This window comes from Drosophila bipectinata, chromosome 2R (genome assembly GCF_030179905.1).
Source record: "Drosophila bipectinata strain 14024-0381.07 chromosome 2R, DbipHiC1v2, whole genome shotgun sequence".
NCBI classification, from domain to species: domain Eukaryota; kingdom Metazoa; phylum Arthropoda; class Insecta; order Diptera; family Drosophilidae; genus Drosophila; species Drosophila bipectinata.
In genome coordinates this window covers 21,776,878-21,797,851 of record NC_091737.1, presented here as the reverse complement: position 1 = coordinate 21,797,851, position 20,974 = coordinate 21,776,878, and the positions used below count along the sequence as shown (strand labels likewise).

Sequence of the window (20,974 nt, the reverse complement as noted above, 5' to 3'; positions counted from 1 at the left end):
GCTGTTCAGCTTACAAGCCATTTACAAATTGGTGCCGCCCTGAAAATCTTGTAAGGTCAAGAGTCAATAAGTTGGCCGAGCAGGAAAATAGGAATTGGCTGAAAATGCAAAAGGGAAGAGAAAAGCCAATTGAAAATCTGGCTCTTGTGGTTGTTATATTCATATTATACTCCTTTATTGCACAATTCACGCTGTTTGCCATTTCTGGGCCCAGTTGTTTGGCTGCCAACTTTATTTATAGGTCATTCATGGCCGGAGACTTGTGGGGAAATTCACAGCTCAGCTCAGCCCAGCCGCAAAACTGAACAAAAAAACAAATAGAAAAAAGCAAAAAGGCAAATAAAAAATGGAAAATGGAAAAAATCAACAATGGCTTATGCCCAAGTATGCAAGTATTGTGCACAATATAATATTTTATTTTTCACAATTTTCCAATTTCAACGGTTGCGCGAACTATTTTGTATTTGTTCCATTGCTGGAAATGCTTTGAAAGTATTTACAATCGTTTCGGGACACGAATTGCCCCTAAAAATTCAGAAAATATAGAGAGCAGAGTTAGAAACCAAAATTATGAATATGCAACACAATTTCTTACCAATGCACTCTTAAAAGTCTCATCTAAATGGTTACGATTTTAGAGTCTAAAGTAGTGATATAAATAGTTTGGGTTTTTAAATATTCTTTCGAAGATCTCATCCAAATCTTTGATTAGTCGTTACTACCCTTGGTTGAGGGAAAAACACATTTGGCCAAAAAACATGCCAGAGAGTGTTGGCACTGCCAAAAGCATTTCAATTTCCACAGTGAAACTTTGGCACCGTGTTGCCGCTTTTGTTGCAGTTGCTGCTTCTGAGTTTCTGTTGCTGGCAGGCAGCAACTAAAAATCGTGCCGTTAATCGCTTTAAATATGCGACAGGTTGTTGTTGCCAGATCGGTGGCGTCTCCGCTGCAGTTTGCTCGTGTTGCAGTTGCAGTTGCATTTTCAATTGCCAGCCAGCCCAAGCCTGTGAGCGAAGGATTTCATAATCCGATGCATTTGTCTCACTGATTATGCAATTTGGCCGCTTTGTCTGCACACAATTCAGGAAGTCATTTGCCAAGCGTATTAAAGCCTTTGTACAAATAAATGTTTATTTAAATTAGGCGCTCGACCAAAATAAACATAAGAGCCACGGAAACACTGACAACGGTCCAGAAACTGCCAAAATACGAAAGCAGAAAATAAACGCTACCGTTTTGTATTTGATTTTCACTTTCTATTTACGGTTGGCTTACAGGGCGAGGCCGGGTCACTCGCATTTGATTTGTTGTCCCCCATTGTTATTGTTTCTGTTATTTTATGCAAATTTTTATCGCCGGTCACTGGCTGCTATTTGTTTGGCATTTGCTTCCTTTGTCGCAGCTATTCAAAATTTAAAACCGGAAAGGAATCAAAATCAACTGCCGTCGCAGACATTAAATTTATTTCGATTTCGATGGAAGCTTTTCAAACATGGGCGCCTAGTCCAGGTCTCTCCCTAATCCTTCGTTTTTAATTCCAGTACCAGAATCCTTATATGTATATGGCCTCTAGCCATGTCTATATCAAAGCCAATTTTTATCCGATCCTTGAGAGGAAAACCTTAAAAGATTTGTGGAATGATTCTCCATCATTCTGCGTCAAAACCTGGCAACACAATTTTTGATCCAAATTTTTCCGATAGAACCCCTTAGAAAATCCAGGATCCTTATATATGGCCTCTAGCCATGTCCATATCTTGGACATCACCAATTTTCATCCGATCCTTGAGAGGAGTACCTTAATGATTTTTAGTTGGATTCTGCTTCAATCTGCAACAAAACCTCAAAACAAAATTTTCGATCCCGATTTTTCAAATTTTTCTGATGGAAACCCTTGCAAAATCCGGGATCTCCATTTTGGCCCCAAACCAAGTCCATATCTTGGCCAATTTTCATCCGATCCTTGAGAGGAGTACCTTAAACGATTTGTGGTTGGATTCTGCTTCAATCTGCATCAAAACCTCAAAACAAAATTTTCCGTCCAGATTTATCAAATTTTTCTGATGGAACCCCTTGCAAAATCCGGGATTTCCATTTTGGCCCCAAACCAAGTCCATATCTTGGCCAATTTTCACCCGATCCTTGAGAGGAGTACCTTAAATGATTTGTAGTTGGATTCTGCTTCAATCTGCATCAAAACCTCAAAACAAAATTTTCGATCCCGATTTCTCAAATTTTTCTGATGGAACCCCTTGCAAAATCCGGGATCTCCATTTTGGCCCCAAACCAAGTCCATATCTTGGCCAATTTTCACCCGATCCTTGAGAGGAGTACCTTAAATGATTTGTAGTTGGATTCTGCTTCAATCTGCATCAAAACCTCAAAACAAAATTTTCGATCCCGATTTCTCAAATTTTTCTGATGGAACCCCTTGCAAAATCCGGGATCTCCATTTTGGCCCCAAACCAAGTCCATATCTTGGCCAATTTTCATCCGATCCTTGAGAGGAGTACCTTAAACGATTTGTAGTTGGATTCTGCTTCAATCTGCATCAAAACCTCAAAACTAAATTTTTGATCCCGATTTTTTTAAATTTTTCTGATGGAACCCCTTGCAAAATTCGGAATTTCCATTTTGGCCCCAAGCCAAGTCCATATCTTGGCCAATTTGCATCCGATCCTTGAGAGGAGTACCTTAAACGATTTGTAGTTGGATTCTGCTTCAATCTGCATCAAAACCTCAAAACTAAATTTGTGATCCCGATTTTTCAAATTTTTCTGATGGAACCCCTTGCAAAATTCGGAATTTCCATTTTGGCCCCAAGCCAAGTCTATATCTTGGCCAATTTTCATCCGATCCTTGAGAGGAGTACCTTAAACGATTTGTAGTTGGATTCTGCTTCAATCTGCATCAAAACCTCAAAACAAAATTTTTTATCCCGATTTTTCAAATTTTTCTGATGGAACCCCTTGCAAAATTCGAAATTTCCATTTTGGCCCCAAGCCAAGTCCATATCTTGGCCAATTTGCATCCGATCCTTGAGAGGAATACCTTAAAAGATTTCTGGAATGATTCTTCATTACAATTTTTGATCCATATTATCTATATTATTTTGAAAAATATACTTTATTACAATACCAACGAAACGGACCCTAAGACAAAGACCTTACTGTGATGCCTAAGCAAACATATTTCAGACTAAAGACTGGACATCCCATCTTGCAAAAAAAATAACAATAATAATTTCATCAGTTTCTGAGACTGACTATGAATAAAGGGAGAACTAGATATTTAGGGGTTCATTTGGGGGTTCCCTGTTGAGTTCTTTGATGTACACGTATGGGTAGTAAGTCCACAAACTCATTATCACTGAAAGACAAATGATTAAGATTGAAAAAAATTGCTTAAAAATGGTTTTTGTTTTATTAATTCAATAGACTTACGAATTTTAAATAAACTTGAAATGATACTATGTACTCTTGACAAATTAGTTAGTTTGTCCCAGGCAATGAATAATTTCATGGAGAAAAAAACTACTAGAATGAATATAACCATGGCAGACAGAACAATAAAGATGTACAACAAATGTTTCTCCTTCTAAAAAAATTTACAAGTTTTTTATTTATTATTATACCAAACAAACTCACTTGCCAAAATAGCGCCAATAATGAGAATACTTGCTGCTAAAATAAGTAGGAGCAATGCTCCCATATGGACATAAACTAATTTGTTGGTTCCTTCACTCTTCAGTATCAGACCATCTACTATAAGACCCATTAATGTAAAGGCGCAGATCACGCCCCCCATAAAAATACAAAAAGGTCTTGCCCCCATTTTGACAAAAAATTTGGACTAACAATTTAAATTTTAAATGGCGGAGTGACATAAAATTAGAAGAGGGCTAGATACTTTTCAGGGTATTTTTTTTTCATTATTGGTATAATTAAAATAATTATTGTGATTTTAGTACTACCACCCACAATCAACAAATGATTTCAAATGTTATGATATCAATTCCTTCAAAACTTACGTATATACTTATTCCATTCATAGGTATCCCAAGCTCTAAATCCTGATAAAACAAATTTTTAAATTAATAAAACTTTAACAAAATAAAATTGCACTGGAAACTGAAGTGTGTATTCCTTTAACAATTTTGTTTATTTACTTGCGATGATGACATATTTTAATAATACATTTGTGCAAACTGAACGCTATACCATGACTATTAGATTCCTTCACTTTCCAGAGTGCTTTGGTAAAGATATGGGTAGTAAAGAAAACAAAATATTAACGCTGAAAATAGAATCAGGATCAGTTTTTCGTACCCAATTCTTAAATCGCAACTTACCACCGTAAAATACAATCGATATTATACCAAATATTATTCCCCAATCCTTCCATACGAATAACAGTTCCCATACTTTAAAAATGATGACAATAACTCCGAAAATGATGGCAACTATTAACCAGGTCATCACCATGTTATATTTATCCTAGAATGGGAATTGAATGAAAGAGGTGTTGTTTACTTCAGAGCTTGCACTTGCCAATAGTACGCCCACAATTAAAAATATGGCTGCAATGAATATCAAGCTCCATGCGATCAGGAAACCCAGATACCAGAAATTGAATTGTGGATTGTTAGCTGGAGTTTTCAAGCTTCATTATTAATTATCAATTATTAGAGACTTAAATAATCACCTAGCAGGTAGTACTTGAATATGCACTCCGGAATGCCCACGACATACGCCATCAATGCAACTAGAATACAATAAATCCTCTCGTTCAATTCGCACATTTTGAATTTAGATTTTTTCGAAAGAAAACAAAAAAAGAAAAAAATAAGAAAAGAAACGAAAATATTTGGACTGACAGAAGGCTCAAGTTATTTACAGAGATGTTATATTCAAAGTAAGTAAGATCGAAAATCTTTTCAATGTTGCAATTTACTTTCTTCCATTTTTCGAATCTGAAACTTTATAAAAATTCTTATTGAAATAAAATTTTAATCTAACATATGTATAATTGAATCAACAGCTTGCAAGGATACACATTGGAATAATATTCTGGTACCATTGCAATTCTCCACCCCACAACCTCTTCGATTTTTGCACAAAAATACCAACATTTTAATTAAATTTTCAAGCAGAGTTTGCCAAAGGTTGACAGTGGGCGGTGTGCCACCAAAGGGCGTGGCCACTGCACTTTTTTTCACCTTTTTTTTTTTTGTTTTCTGTTGACTGCACACGGCGAGTGGCAACAAATGTGAGCAGAAAGTTTTCGCGCAGCTCGGGGGCTATTGGCAGTGTGGGTGTGGGTATAGGGTGTGGTGGGGGAGTGTGCCAGGGCAGGCCATTAATTAACTAGAAATGCCATTTTCCACAATTATACGTTCCCCGACTATATAGAAATGTAAAAACTAATTACATTGCAATTTGCCAACGTAATAGTCAGGGCCAGGCTCGTGTCTCTCTTTAGTTTTCGCTTCCCTCGTTTCCAGAAACTGCATGCAAAGCAAATTATGGGCGGGCGACACACTGGGTAGTGCAACGGATGGTGGACTAACAAGTTTCCGCGCCACTTCCTTGGAAATTCGAAATCAATGCAGAAAAACCCAAGGACCCATCCTACTGCCTCCTCGGAAGTTTGTCCAGGCCCGGGCCATTCCAATGCAAAGTCTAAGTATCCGGCATGGACTCAGGTGTTACGTCTGGCTATATGGTAAGGTGGGTGGCAGTTGGGACGAGGTGTAGTACCACATTATATGTTGCATGCAAACTCATTTTCAAGACTGGTAAACAGAGGACATTGCGATGAGACCCGCCATACTGCTCCGTAGTGGAGCAAACTTCTTTCAAGTTCTAAATGCTCAAGTTTTTGATGCAATATAATACGAAACCTTACCGTGTCTCTGATTGACTTGGCCAATTAATGGGCCATATCATTTGCGTGTGTGCCATTGTACTTAGCGGTTATTTAAGCCGGGTTTAATATACCTCCACTGCCAATGCAGCTGGCAAACACACAACAGCCAAGGGATTTCCAGCCAAAGCTAATGTTATTGTCTTTGTGCAGTTGTCCAGGACAACGGACTATTTGATTGATGTGGGATTTGTGGCACTTGCCACATAGTAGAAACTATATCCCTTATTTGCCGAGAAGGGACAATCAGCTTACCATTGTTGGGCAAGTGCAATTAACTGCAATTTAATATTCGCCAGTTAATGCAAATGCCACTTTGATTGCTAAACTTCGGCTTCGGCATACTTTTAGTCATTTATTTTGGCATTTTATGGTATATTGAAGCTTTAATTTATTTTTAAAGCCACAAATTTTGGGCTTAGCCAGGCAGGCAGCTTGTTAACAAACTGCCATTACCTAAACTCGATCAAATGACGCTGTAATAGCGATGGGGTTCAGACCAAGTTAACCTTTCTCGGATTCCCTTCCGCCAACAAACCGAGGTAGGTGCATTTGAGCCATCATAAGCCCGATAGCCGGACGGCAGCCCGAGAAGAAGTTATGACTACAATTTGCGCTAAACCAAAGCAAACCAAACAATTTGTGGTCGCCTCTAATGCACTCACATATAACCCGATTCCCCATTCCGATTTCTCAGCTCGAAACTCCGGCTTCTGGCCAATAATTACGCAGAGGGGAGCCTCCGGGTTGGGACGTAAATTATGTGTGCAAGTTGTGCGTAAACTTCGGTCCAAGCTTAAACTTTAGCGCCGTGCCCAAGGACGGAGAAAGGACCGTGAATGCCATGGAATGGGCAGCAGGGGCACCATCGGATGGCCACTGACAAAGTGGCTGCACTTCCACTTCCACTTCCCTCCGATGTCATAAAGTTTATCAGAGGAAGCCGCTCCACTCCGGCAGCCAAACAGCCAACCAGCCAACCCGCCGTTCCAGCCAGCCATTTTTGGACTCCATGTGCACTCCACAGCCATTGTGCCCCATCGACTCCTTTCTATACTTTATGGCATATTATTGGCATAAACATGGCGACGTGCAGCAGTACGGGGCACGCTGACTCGCAAGGTGCAAGCTGGCAATTGTGTGATTTATTCCAAGTGTCAGACAAAGCGTTCAATTAGCGACTTAAATTGCGAGGCAAGAAGGCCTAGACAACAAAGCCAAAATAGTTGCGAGACCAAAAAATAAAATAAAAAGCATTAGTCACGTTTTTTGTATTTTCTAAAAATAAATTTAAGAAATCATTACACTCATCACCATTATCTACGCTTATGTTTAATATGAAATCTTTCTGAAATCATTTCTCCATGTGTGCGACCACAAGAACTTCTGACCCAGTTATGGAGCCAATTATTTTCCAGAGCATTACTGTGTAATTTTTGTCCAAGGGTTGACAGTCGGAGGAATTATATAAAATATGGCTTTGTCCGCTGATGATGCCCACATAAATATAATTCATCTGCGTGTGCTTTCGAGTTCTGGGTTTTGGGTCGAAAGTTGCGTAGGGCAGGCCGATACATTTAGCACAATTTGCGCCACATTGCTGGCCATAACAATGCCTCATTCTCGAAGGAGTCGCATCCCGAGCCGCATCGAGATGCCCCATAATTGATGACACCGAATGCCACTAAATTATCAATTGACCATAAATTTGCTCATTACGTTTGCCTCTCTCTCCTCCTGGTGAGGTTCTTTTCATTCAAGTTTTCATCCTCGATTCCTTGCCGGCTTCTAAGTTTTTTGCGCGTCTGCCAAAACGCTTAACGTTTAACCTGAAACGACTTGGGCTCAGACTCGGACGTCTCATCATCATTTGCCATTGTTGGATCGGATTGGCTTGGCTTGGCGCGGAGTGCAGTGAAGTGGAGTGGAGTATTGGGGCTTTTAAATAACTTTTTTATAAGCACTTTTAGACGGGGATCTCTTTGGCGAGTTATTGGCATTTTGGGTTTTGTGCCGGCTATGCTCGATGCGGTTATGGCCGCCTGGCAAATTGTTGTTTACAGCTGTCGGGTGTTGGTATTTCATGGCCCTGTTCATCGCTGCACCGCTATAATTGCACTTTATGCTCTGGGAGAGCTCAGCTCGAGCCTGCGAATGTGGGCCGACCATGCTTGGCAGCTGAGTTAGGAGCCGATTAAGTCCGGTTCCAGATTTAGACCCATCTCTGGCAAATAATTCTCGGCTAATGCCTCTCCTGGTCAACCCCGGCTAAATCATCTAATGCCCCATGATTATGACGTCAGGGGATGGATGTTTCTTGGCTTAAATTACATGTTACTTAAGTGCAGCAGACATTGTTGCAGGTCTCTCAGAAACCACAACTATTAGCATATCATGTCGCCAAAACATTTCACATAACTCCCCAGCTGCAACTGGCTGCGATCCTGAACCTGCCCCCACGAGTGGCAGCTGCAAATCAAGGCGAAACCTTTTCCCCTTTTGTGGCAAGGGGGCGCTTGTAATATTTAACACCACCTGAATTTTAATGCGATTTTGACTGACAATGGTGTGCGCCTAATGGCCAACTAATATGCGCAGAATCACTTGGCAGGCGAGTCGCGAACTCGGCTCGAATTCCGAATTCCGTCTCGCCGTTGGTGAGTCGTTTTCTTTTCCACTTGGGTTGGGTAAGCAGATCGTGCAGCACTCCTCGTGCAGTTTCGAGGGACAAGCGGGGAGGGGGGCGTGTTGCAACACCTTTTTTGTGGCCAAGCAGGAGTTCGATCACGTCACGAGCTGGAGAGAAGGAGAAGGTGTCAATAACTTTCAAATGCCTGGCCAGGATATGCATTATATTATTATAATGCCATGCTGTGGCGCTCCACTCCAATCCGTTCGTCTCCGGCAAAATTTATGCATTTTTGAAGTTTTAATAATGTAGCTCGTTAGCCACGGTTTGTTAAACTTTGTTTTCATTTTCACTTCGCTTCACATCAAGGGACCTCAACACGGGGGAGTTGTGGGCCGTGGGTGCCTGGGCGTACGAGTTTGGGCAGCTGCACTCGCTCCACATCCGAATATCCATGCCTCCATATATCCATCCATACATCAATATATTGCTAGTGATGTCAGCAAGTATTTTAGGTAAATAAATTAGTCATATTTACATTCTTTTAATTTTAAGTTAGCTTTGTTTTATTCACTTTAAAAATATAAATCCTAAAAGTTTATTTAAGCCACAAAAGAGTTATTTTTATTAAAAGTTTGTTAAAAGGCTTCAACCTGAGTGTACCCATAAAAGTTTCTGGGTACATTTCGTGTTTGAAAATGAAATTTTATGAAATGAAGTACCTATCCCATCACTGGATATAGCCACCTCGTAAACACATTCAGAAAATACCCCATCACGTGTGGCTGTCTTCACTCCAGCCCTCCATCGTCTCTGGCTGCAGTTTTTGTTTTCAATATGCGAGTCGTGAATATGCCCCGGGTCCTTTTCTGGGTTCAGTTGTATCTACGGCTCTGCCTCATGTTGCATTTGTTGCTTTTGCTGGTGCTGTTCCTGTCAGCTATTTGTTGCCGTTGGTCATACTGCAGTTGGAGTCGGACGATGGCGCCTGGCCAACACAAAACCAGTCTGTCCCGACACCCGTTTGATAAACGAACAAAAGTGAAAACACATTTTGCATTTGGCAGCTCCGACTTGGACTTGGCGTTTGCATAACCTCTCAAGGATGTTTGAGGGCTTGCATTCGAAATGCGAATTAGCATTATGGCATTGCAACGCGAAAGGTGCTGAATTCGTTTAAAATCTGGCTGATTTCTCTATTAAGTCTGCATTCCAGAGCAGCCAAAGCTAACTATGTATCTCGTTAACTGTACTCCATCGATTGAGTAATCCAATAAAATATCATTTCATATTGTGGCTAAAACAGAGAAACATGGAAATGTGGTTGGCCAAATTCCAGCCCCTGGTAACAGCATTAGTTTTTCCATTACCCAAAATGGCCAAGTCGTGAGTTGGTGTTAAGTGCCCGGACAACAAAAATTCGTATCCATTTATTGGACAGTATTATAGATGGTATTCATTAGGAGTAGGCAGTTGATGAATACATTTATTCGTTGAGAGTTTTTGTTTTGACGGCTTGGAATTTGAAGTCAAAATTAAGTCAAAACTATAAACATTTAACTAAAATGTATATGAATCATTATTACTCCTCTGGTGGGTTTTTTCCGATATGGTATTTATTAGTTTATCTTATAGATATTTTAAAATATATCACTTGTTACATATTACTAGTTTTTAGAAATTATTATTGATTTAATGATCCTAACACCTGTGATCTTGGTTATTGTAATTCTGTACACTTTACAGGCGGTTATAGATGTGGTAATCGCTTCTTTGAAATTAAAGTTTTTTTTAAAATAATAAGTCTAACTCATTTAGGAACCTATTATCAAGACAGTTATTGGTTGTCTGGCTGTACCAATCTCCTGTATTTTCCTGTTTGTATTTCAAATCAAAACTCTACCAGAACGTTGGAATTCACTTAAATGGTTTATCAAAATCAGAGATACTTTGATGCTTATCTTTTACGTAGGTAAGAACTTAATAAAAACTTAAAAAATAAACTACTTAAATGACTTCTCAAGTATTCCCCGCCACATGGCTGATTTTCCTTTGTTGCTTTTTCCATGAGTTAGATATCAATAAAGCGGCGCACATAATTTAAAGGACTTGGAGGACCTCCGAGGACTCTTGAGCCACAATTCCATTCATCATCAACATGATTAGCTGAAAATTTGTGGAAGATGCCTGTAATGAATGGAAACTCATTGGAAAGTTTGCCTTTGGCAAGCTCCACTAATAAGACACATTGTCTAGCCAAAGAGACCGAAAGGTGAGCTACCAAAAATAAGTACAAACGTCTCCTGTGACGGGATGGGGCATATCCTTGGCATGTTCTCTGTTGTTATTGTTGTCATAAGTTTGGCAACTTGTTCGCTTCCTTGGGCTAACCGAAGCACATTACAACTAATACACTCAGACGACGTACCCAAAAGTTTCCTTGCGTCTCACAAAGAGCATAATTACCAACAACATGGAAAAAAATCAGCAAAATTGGGCGAGGAAGCCAGTTGAAAAAGGGGGAAAGTCTCCGGGAAAAGGGGAACTTTTCCACAAAATTATTTGTGGTTGCTATAGATAGAAAGAGAGAGAGAGAACGAACAAGCGAGAGGGGCAAAACTTTGACATAAAGAAAAGTTTGTGCAAACCGACTTAAAGAAAATTATAATTACACGCACAGTCAGCCAAATAGTCCAAGTTTTGGTCCTGATTTTGCATCGAGTTTTCTTCTCAGGGGAAAATACTTTAATTGCCGTTAGTTTTCGAAGTTTTCAATTCGCAATTTGGCCGCCAGGACAAATGGCAGACAAACAAGAACAGAAAATTATGGAAAAATATTCACAAAAAAAATAAATGCTGGGAGGTAGGTTGGGAAAACCAAATTTACGTGAACCATGATAATTGGAGAGTTTAATTAGACCACCTTGCCAAGCCCACAGAACTCTGGAAGGGATCAGGAATAGCCTGGGCCCGGAACTGCCAGGATTGAATTACATACCTTTGCCTTCTTCATTTTCCATAGTTTTTGACTAGTTTGAACTGTGGACTTTTTTGGCCAAACTTTATAATTGGGCAGAGCAATTAAAATAAATGTTAATGCCTGGCAAAAGGTTAAAGGCCGTCTGTATGATAATTGCTTTATTTGGATCTAAGAAAATACAGCCCTTAAATGAAAGTTTTCTATGTTATACAATACTTTTCAAATTACTTGTATTTTCCTAAAAAAAAACTCATAAAAAACTCAAAGCAGTGGAAACGTTTAATATTTCTTTTTTTTTTAAGTTACCCCAGACTGCCTCCCAGTTGATTTTTTTATTCCATCCAATCCCCAGCCATCGGTTGCTGTTCCCATTTTAATTTGAACATGGAATGACTGGGGTTATCCCTTCGTCCGACCCTTGGTCACTTTTTTAGTCTTCGGGTGGCGGGTGTTTCATTTATTTAATGCATGCACAATTTCCTAGACACTTTAACGGCGACTTTTGATTTTCATTTTCCCCCCCCAAAGAGCAGGCTTTGCAGAAAGCCAGATGCCCCGGCTTTGTGGAGCGACAAAGGAAATAAATACAGTCCGTCCCGGCACCAGACCAAAATAAAAACAGTCTAACAAAGGGATTTCGGTGTTAAGGATTCCACTTTTCCGACTGCTAGCTCGCATTAAAGTCAGTTCCTTTAAAACGGCAAGAGGCCTGCCTAAAAAAATATACAATTCAAATAGTTAATTCCACTATTTGTCTTACTTGAGTCAGCCCCCTGCGTAGTGTCGCAATTTCATTAAACTCGTATGGAAAAAGGATACAATTTCGATTTATTTTCAATACAATTCAGTTGATTGATAAAACAAATTGTCTCTTACATCGCATATGAATTTCAGCCAGATCTGTTGGGAGGGCCCAGCATGCTGGCTTTTTGATTTCATTGAGGAACACACAGCCTGAGTCTGAGTCTCAGTCTGGTTGGCAGGCTGGCGGCCTGGCAGCGAAATCAATGACAGAAATATGAAATGAAAATATAATTGGTAATTTATTGTGTCTACAGATCGTTGCTGCAAAATGCAAGCAAGCCGAGTAAAATAATAAATGCATATATACTTGCACTGGATATGCCTATCCAGACCCATAGCCAGAGACAGAGCCAGAGCCAGAGTGTTTACAGACCCCGTCCCCGTGATGGTGGCGGGTGGGTGCTTGTGGTGCGTCATGGGGCATGCAACTGCCCCACTTCAGTTCCCCACTTTGTGCCACGAAATTCACTCGAGTGCGCGCCAATAAAAATAATAAAAATTGTGCCGTAATAAAAAGCGCAGCGCACAAAGAGCGAAAAACAGCAACACACTCGCAAGCGCCCAAGCCGCCCAAATAAATCACACAACTTTGCAGACAAGGGATCCCCCAAGAGTCGCGTGGTGTGTTCGTTGGCTCAGTGGTTGGGTGGTGCAGCGGCGCCAGCTGCATTTTTTGAAATATGATGGAGGATGAAGGAGGGGCTCTGGCATAGGACTTTTGCAGTTGAGTGAACATTTTAAACCAATAAAAGGTTTCATATAGAATGCATTATCATAATTGCAAAGCCACTAATTATTCCTCATTGAAGGTGATTTAATAAAATTCATAAAATGCTGCGACTTACCACAAACATAAGTTATGCAAGCCAACAGGAATTGAACAATTAATCAAAACTCTAAGCCCACAGCCATTGAACATTTTTGCATAAGCTAACCATGTTTACAATAGCTCTGAATAGTTGGCCAGACTCGATAAGCAAAATGCCAACAATGGAGAGCAAAGCCGTTGCTTTGATTTCTATAAATCAACCGCCGCTACGCAAACTGTCAAGGCAATGGGGAAAAACTTTCCATTTTCCGGCAATGGCGGCGGCAGCTTTTATTCGAAAACGCAGAAAACTTGGCGATAAATCAAAGCCCAGATCGCATTTCAGATCAAAAGACGTTAAGAAAACCGCAAAACAACGAACTTTGAGCCAAAGGAATTTCAACGATTCCTCCCTATCGAGCAAGGAGAAGCCTCTTGGCCAAGAAATCAAACTTAGCCAACTTGTTAGCAACCTTACTAACGAACCGCGCGATCTGCTCGTTCATTAACGCCATTAAACCAGTTTTGACATTTTAATTAAGAATGTGCTACATTGCGTATGCGCATTCTAAGCCGCCAGCCAAGGTCAGGATCATGGATCATAGGATCATAGCTTATCGCCGTCCCCAAACAAGCGGGAACAACACGACATTGCACCAGCTTATCGCCCCTATCGGTCGCCAGCATCTGAATCTGCATCTGCCACAGTCACTACCACTGGCACTGCCATTGCCACTGTAAATGCATCAGCAACTGCAACTGCATCTGCATCTCTGCATTTTCCATTGGCTATCGGGCATGTCCTGCGGGGAGGAGCGCGACAAGGCCAAGAAATTTGCATTTACCAGACTGTCGCCCACTTAATTACGCAGCAACGCAGTCTTCGTCGCTGATGCTGTTGCTGCTGATGTTGCTGTTGGTGTTGCAGTTGCAATTTCAATGCCTGTTGCTGTTGTAGCAGTTGCACCAACATGCCAGGGAGCACCAGGGAGCAAAAGCCGCGGGGCACCCGACAAAATTGGATAGATAAAGGTTGTTGCTGTTGCCTTGGCTTGAAATTTAAGACCAACATCCTGAAAAAGTCTTAATTAAGAACAAAAGTTAAGCCTAATAAATCGTTCAGTTTATTTTCGAAATTCTCCAAAAAAAACTGATTTTCTATTTGACAAACTTGTGGGGTGGCGCGAAACCCCCACCATTGTTGGCATCTAGAAATATTTCGCAACAAATTATTCAACACTTTGCATGCACGCCAAATGGAAAACGAAGTGGAGACGAACACGGCCAACATGGAGCGACCCTGGGCCCCGATTCGGATGCTACTTATGTGTCAGCATCGGTCCATTGGCTATCCGTTCCCACTCGGGACTCCAGCTCGGCCCCAACCCCATGGGCCCTGTCAGCAACTTGTCCCCCAGCCGCCCTGCCTTTTTGTCATTTCCTTTCTGCGGCGGATTGTTGCCAGCTCCTGGAATTTGCCAGGCCATGGAAACGTCCAAGTCCAAGTCCCAGTTAGTATGTACATCCCGGTATCCCCAAGTCGGAGGCGAACGTAAATCATGCCAATTTAAATGAGCACAACCTGCGTTTTGACACTTGTCATTGTCGTAGGCCCCCTAAATGAGACTCCAAGATCCGCAGACTGCATGACGTCCTAACATGCACTTCCATGCACTTGGAAAAATATATAAAAATCAATAAATTAGGAGGAGTTTAGCAAGATTATTGGGTTCTTGAAACTCCTCTGTGTAGCCAACTTCATGTCATTGTCACCGGAAATGTTGCACTTGTCGTCGACTGCATTAATCAGCTTGCATTTATGGCCTGCTGATTGAGTAATGTTTTGATCCCTCTTCCCCCCTCGGGCTACAGAGCACCCACGACTCGGGGCACCATCAGACTTCGTCATTAAAATGTTATCGCTTATTTATCTTACGACCAGGAATGGTCCACAGAGTTCAGGTCTTGGCTCTTAACCGAGGTAATCCCACATAAGCAACATTGTTGACTAAGTCTGCGTATTTGTAGTGGGCTTAGTGCTGGGACTCTTTTTTTTGTAGCATCTTAAGCCTGAAATAGGTTTAGTTAGGGAGGGAATTTTAATTATCAGTTATGTAGAAGTAACCTTAAAAATTCTCCTTCCCCTGCCATAAGCCCATCATCTCAAAATCAGGCCAAATCCGTTCGCTTATGGCCTAAAACTTGGCACTCAATATCCATCGAGAGCCACCAGAGCTCCCACTCGAGAAAACTCAAAGCTCAAAAAGGAAAAAACTGGCTGACTATCTGGAGTGGATTTCCCATTTCAACTGATTGGTGGCCTGCTGAATGCTAAGTTGACGCTCTGATCTTGTCTGGAGCGTAAATCTGGTGATGCGCTTTTGCGATTAAATGCCATTTGTGCGGCGATGGAGTAGGCGATGGCCATGTTTGTCTCCGATGTCACAGAACCCAAAGGCAGGCTTTTCTGACGAGGAGGAGAATCTCCAACAACAACAACAATACAAGCAGCAACCAGCAATGGCATGGGGCACCTGTTCATTAAAGAGACCCAAGCGGACCAAGGGGGGAAATTATAGTGCCCGAGTGCAGTAAACAAATGTAATCGACATCCTGTGGAGGCCACAAAGGATGCCGCCGGCATTCGATTGAAGGGCATGTGTATGGGATAGGGGAAGGGGAAGCTGGAGAGCTGGCATAGGAGTGGGGGATAGGGCGCCTATGTGGCTAACAAAAGGAAAAGACAACTCACACACAAGCGCCGCTCCTTGGCTGCAAACGAAATGAACTAGAACGCCAAGACAAACAGGAAGAGGGCTCAGTACCGCACACAAAACAAATAATAAACACAAGAATTTTTGATTTAGCATGAAATTTAAATGACCCGCCACACAGACGCACAGGAATACTACGTTGGAAGCCAGATAAGGGGGAGCGCGGTGGATTGCATCCTCAGACTTCACTTTACGTTTTATTGTCAGGGGCGCGCAAATATTGTCAAAAGACTTTCGAACAGACCTCTGCACAAATCCCATTCCCTCATGATATGGACAGTGAAAAAAAACATACTTTTCTCTTTAAATATCTTGAAAATTCAGTTGGAGTTTTGTAAAATTTGAGTATAAGGAAATACTATAAGCACCTACCCCTTTTTATGGTAATATTTCTCAAGTATAACTATTTATTTTCAGTGCATATATTCCCATTTGCATCTTTGGCTGCAGCGACGGAAGCGCCAGCGAAAAGTAAAAGATGCCGACGACTAAAAAAAACCAGAATAAAGATGGGCTGAGGACCTGGGCCGTTGGTCCCTCGTCCCTTGTTCCTGGTCCCTGAGCCTGGACCCTTAAGCCGGGCCCTGTTTTGTTTGCCCGGCGCTTCGAGTGTCCCCTAGACGGCGCAGAGAGCACTTGTTTGGATTTATATTTCGGTTTGCTTAGGTCCGAGGAGCCGGCTAAAGTGCCAGGCAATCAAAAACAAATTATGAGTGCTACAATTTGCAGAGGGAATGCGGATCGTAATGGGATCGAAATGGGATAAGGAATGGGCCCTGGAATGTCCATGGTCCGGGGGTCGGGGGCAGACCCTTATCGTAGGCTTATCACTGTTTATGGGGCCAACTAATGCACTTGGCCTGCAGTCGTTGCCTTTTAACGTTGGCATTGAACTTTCGCCGAAGGAATCGAGCCCAGGCTTAGGCCCGGCCTGGCCTGAAACAATAGCACACTCCACTGACCCACTTGGCCGGAGAAGAGGCGGCCTAATCACGGCTAGCGAATCCTATATCAATAATTGACTTGAAAGCAAACAATTTATGATGACCTCAGCCCAAACAAAGAGCGAAAAGGGTGCGGTAATCAGGGGAGGATGCGGAGGGAGAGGCCCAACAAACTGGAGATTGGCCAAATGGATAAGGCCAACTCAGCGCCATGGCCCAAAAGCGATGACGAAGGAGATGATGGAGCCGATAGCACAAACGATGAACGATAGAGCACGTCGACCCACACAAACTAATGGGGAAAGTCCGGGTGGGGGGCGGCGCGATGACTGGCAAAGGATGGATGAAGTCGCAAAGTCGTTGTTGTGTTGCTGCAACGGATGACCTTTGGAGAGCTCCCCGCCGTCATCCGGCTCCCAAGTGAAAACCTCTCGAGAGCACAGCGAACAGCGCCAGGAAAAAATGGCAAATTCCAAATGGAAAAAGCAAATCAAATAAATATCTTATGGGTAAACATTATTGGCGAGGCCAAAACAAAAACAATAGCCAACTGGGTCAGCAAGTCAAGGACCAGTCAGTCAGTCAGTCAGTCAGTTAGTCACTCTTTCAGTTGTTCAATCTGTCAGCCTGTCAGTATGGCAGCTACCCTCGGGAATTGGAAAAGCCCGATTTGGTTCGATGAAATTCATGGAAAATCATGGACAGCAGCAAACAAGTGCATGCATTCTGGAACTGCAAATCAACCTAATGATGACTCGCTTTTCCGCTGCTGCACTTTCCCGTCCTAGTCTGGTGTGGTCTGGCCTGGCCTGGCCTGGCCTGGCCCCTTAAAACTGCTTACTGGCTTACTGACAACGCAACTTGTACTCGAACTCTCCATCATCGGCTTGTATCTGAGAGATGGAGTTGCCGTTTGCTGCTGACTCACTTATGTAATAGCCAAATTGGCATCAACATATATATTATATCCTTTCCAGGGAGGGTTCAGGGGCTTTAGGACTGGCTGCTAATACGATTACCCCTTAACAATATCGGCCAGGGTTTTGGGAAACTGCGTAGTCATAACTATTAGTACAAGGCTTAAGGATGCCCCAAAATTAAATCAGTAAAGTACCAATAAGTATTTGAATTTAAGATGGTGGAGGGGAACATAAATTTTGGGGTATCATAGAGTAGCAGTAGTAGAAACGCAAGCCAACTGCAATTGCAAGGATCTGAACTCATTATCTGCAACCAGCTCTGTTGCCAACTCCGCCCAACAAGCATGGCCAGGCGTCTGGCCAATATCTTTTGTTATCCAAGTGCCAAACTGCTAAGTCCACATTAATTACGTGTATCTCAAACAATATACGAGATGCGATGGCCAAGACACAAGCCCCAAAGGGGCCAACATGGCTAATCAGGTCCGTGGCTGGACGGTATTGTTCCCTGTATTCACTGTACTGTACCGTTTGCCGGCACGGTCTGACATCATTAAGACCACATATCCACGTATCTACGACGGATCCACTATCCACTCGACGCAGTGCCAGTGGCCAACTAATAACCGCCGACGATGAGAATGTGAATGAAGAAGGCGAGCTTGCAGTGCGAAAAATTATCAGTATACTTCTGACTTACTCCACCTGTTAGATTTACTAAGCCTTTTATTTTTTTCCAGTGTCCTTGGTCGATGAGACGTCAACGCATAGCGCCACTTAAGCGAAGACGCTGTGCGTCAAGCAGCGCCACAGTGTCCGGCGGGACGCAGCCAGGCAGGATCGCAGTGGAGGGGGAGACCACAGCCGACGGGCATTGAGCCTGCGGTCGGTGGCGGGGCAATGGAAACTCTGGCTGCTTGTAAGCTGTCAAACTCGGAAATTTGCAATGACAGCCAACATTGCCAGAGCGCAGATAAGCGGCGAAATGAACGCTGCACAAACTAAAAACTCATTGTCAGGCGCTGTCTGTTTGCCAGCCGACCATCCAAGCAGCCAGCCAGCCAGCCAACCAACCAGGCAACCTACCATCGTACCGATCTAAACCGCTTTGGGGGTGCGTTGCTGCATAATAAACTGCTGGCCAGGACCAGGACTTCAGAGCCGGAGCAGGAAGGGAGGCACAAAGACGGCTGGATCCAGGAGGTAGCAGGGAACAATAGGGCGCCAGTCGGGGAGCTGGTGCTTTGGCGGCAAAAGACTGCAAAGAAACAATAAACACACGAAAATAATGTAATGAGTTGCAGCGAATGGAGGACAAGTGCAGCTTGGGTTGCCTCATTGGGGGGCACAGTGGCTCAGTCAGTGATGTTCAAGAAACAATACATGAACTTGATAAATCTTATGTGAATAATAAATTCATAAAGAACAGATAGTGGCATCTTTATTATTTCATTTGATACACTGACCTTATAACCTCCTATAGTATTCTTGTATGATATCCCATCCTAACCCACTGTCTTTGTAGATTCTTGCCTGAACTAAAGAGCATATTAAATTCATTTTTAAGCGAGTCCCGTGAGAAACTCGCCGAGTGGGCGCGTCCTCAAAAGGCAGTGAGTTCAGGGCGGATCTTCTCCATAATTGATGTGCCATGCATTACTAGACAAAACTGGCTGCAGCCGAAGAGTGACATCAAAGGGTTTCCATCAGGCATCCCCTCCAGAGCTCCCCACCTATCCTGGCCATCTTCAGCGACCATCAATGCTGCCCTCATCTCTCTGGACTTCTGATTAATTAAGAATTATTTTAATTAACGTAATAAATTTGTGGCCCGAAGGCAGCAGAAATGTGCGGCCACATAACTCTTGCCACAGCATTCTGGCCACTTTTTTTGTGCGCTTTTTGGTGGCCATCGGTCGTTGGCTGATTTCTGGTTGCATGTGCTTGTCGAACGCAGTCGAAAATGTGCGAAAATTTATGTTGCTTGCGATTTTGGCGACGACTTGTTTGCAACTTGTTGGCCCTGTTCGATGCGATGCTCTTGGCCAATGCGTGCTCCTCCGGCAAGTGGGTCACAGTCAGAGTCAGAGTCAGAGTCAAAGCCAAAGTCAAAGTCAGAGCCAAATCCAGAGGGAGAGAAATGGCCGGTGCAGATTCGGCCCCTGCCGAATTTCAATTAAATGCACATAAATTAAAAATTAGTAATAACTCGGGAACGCAGGCCCCAAACAAAACGACGCGAGACACGCAAACGTACATCAAGGTGGGGTACACCGAGAAAAATGCCTTCCAGAAGGGACTTCCAAGCTCAAGTTAGGTAACTTTGAAAGGAGAAATAGATTTCAGTGCAGGGGCAGCTGTCGCCCGCATAGTTTGCGATGCGGATACGGATGCGTTTACGGTCCAGGACGTGACCCGTTCCCGATTCCCCAAACTTTCGTTAAAAATCTGTGGGCCAGGCCAGGACCGGCAGACTCCGGGCAGCCTATTAATTAGCCAAACTCAACACCTGCTGTGCGGCAAGCAAATTAACTTGACAGCCGGGAAGGCGAGGAGAGCTTCGGAGATCGGGGTATTGGGGATTCAAATTGGACAGGCTCCAGTGTGGATCCCTGTGCCCGATTGGGCTGTGAATTGGAAAATAATTGTGCGACGGCCATTAAATTACAATGCCTGAATGGATAGCTATTGGAATACACAGGATACACCTCGTTCGCCCCACTCTCGACAGCCCGACAGCCGGCAGGTGGCGATGGCTTTGGATTGGGGCCCACGTTCCGGCAATTAAGACATTATAAATAAACAAAGAGCAAATAGTTATTAACTAATAACTGACGCGGGCCGACGTGTTGGCCTGTAAAACTTTTCCGTTTTCCCGTTGACAGAGGAGCCAATGAAATATTTATGCGCCAGCCACCTGTCGAAGGGTCAAGGGTCAAGGTTATTAAAGGCCCCGTCTCCCCAGCCTGGCCAAAAACCGAAACGAAATCAATGAACTCGGCCCAGGTGAAAGTAATTGCTTGTCAGTTGGAGCTGGGACATGGTGAGCGTCTGAGGTAGGCACGGAAATAAATCAGGACAAATATAGTGGGATCTGATATGACATTTGTATGCCTGGGCGATTAATAACTATTAATAATGAATGGCCCACAAAGGGCGATTGAGTTAATTTAATGGAATTAATGGTTAT

At 42.8% G+C, this 20,974-nt stretch overlaps 2 long non-coding RNA genes across 7 annotated transcripts; one reads left to right on the top strand and one right to left on the bottom strand.

Annotated features, from left to right (window-relative positions):
- Positions 1-3,087: 3,087 nt before the first annotated feature.
- Positions 3,088-11,567, bottom strand: LOC108123070 (uncharacterized). Of its 4 annotated transcripts, XR_011442304.1 has the most exons (8): positions 11,553-11,567; positions 4,705-4,978; positions 4,551-4,648; positions 4,352-4,496; positions 3,648-4,296; positions 3,444-3,597; positions 3,171-3,369; positions 3,088-3,102 (listed from the first exon to the last, which is right to left on the bottom strand). It is a non-coding gene; the product is annotated as an uncharacterized lncRNA (long non-coding RNA). The 4 variants fall into 4 exon arrangements; XR_011442303.1 differs by lacking the exon at positions 3,088-3,102 and having other exon boundaries at positions 3,154-3,369; XR_011442306.1 differs by lacking the exon at positions 3,088-3,102 and having other exon boundaries at positions 3,154-3,369; positions 3,444-3,594.
- Positions 10,038-19,187, top strand: LOC108123075 (uncharacterized). Of its 3 annotated transcripts, XR_011442307.1 has the most exons (6): positions 10,038-10,166; positions 10,226-10,315; positions 10,373-10,526; positions 10,630-10,826; positions 16,338-18,467; positions 18,525-19,187. It is a non-coding gene; the product is annotated as an uncharacterized lncRNA (long non-coding RNA). The 3 variants fall into 3 exon arrangements; XR_001773174.3 differs by lacking the exon at positions 16,338-18,467; XR_011442308.1 differs by lacking the exons at positions 10,630-10,826; positions 16,338-18,467.
- The last annotated feature ends 1,787 nt before the right edge of the window (positions 19,188-20,974 follow it).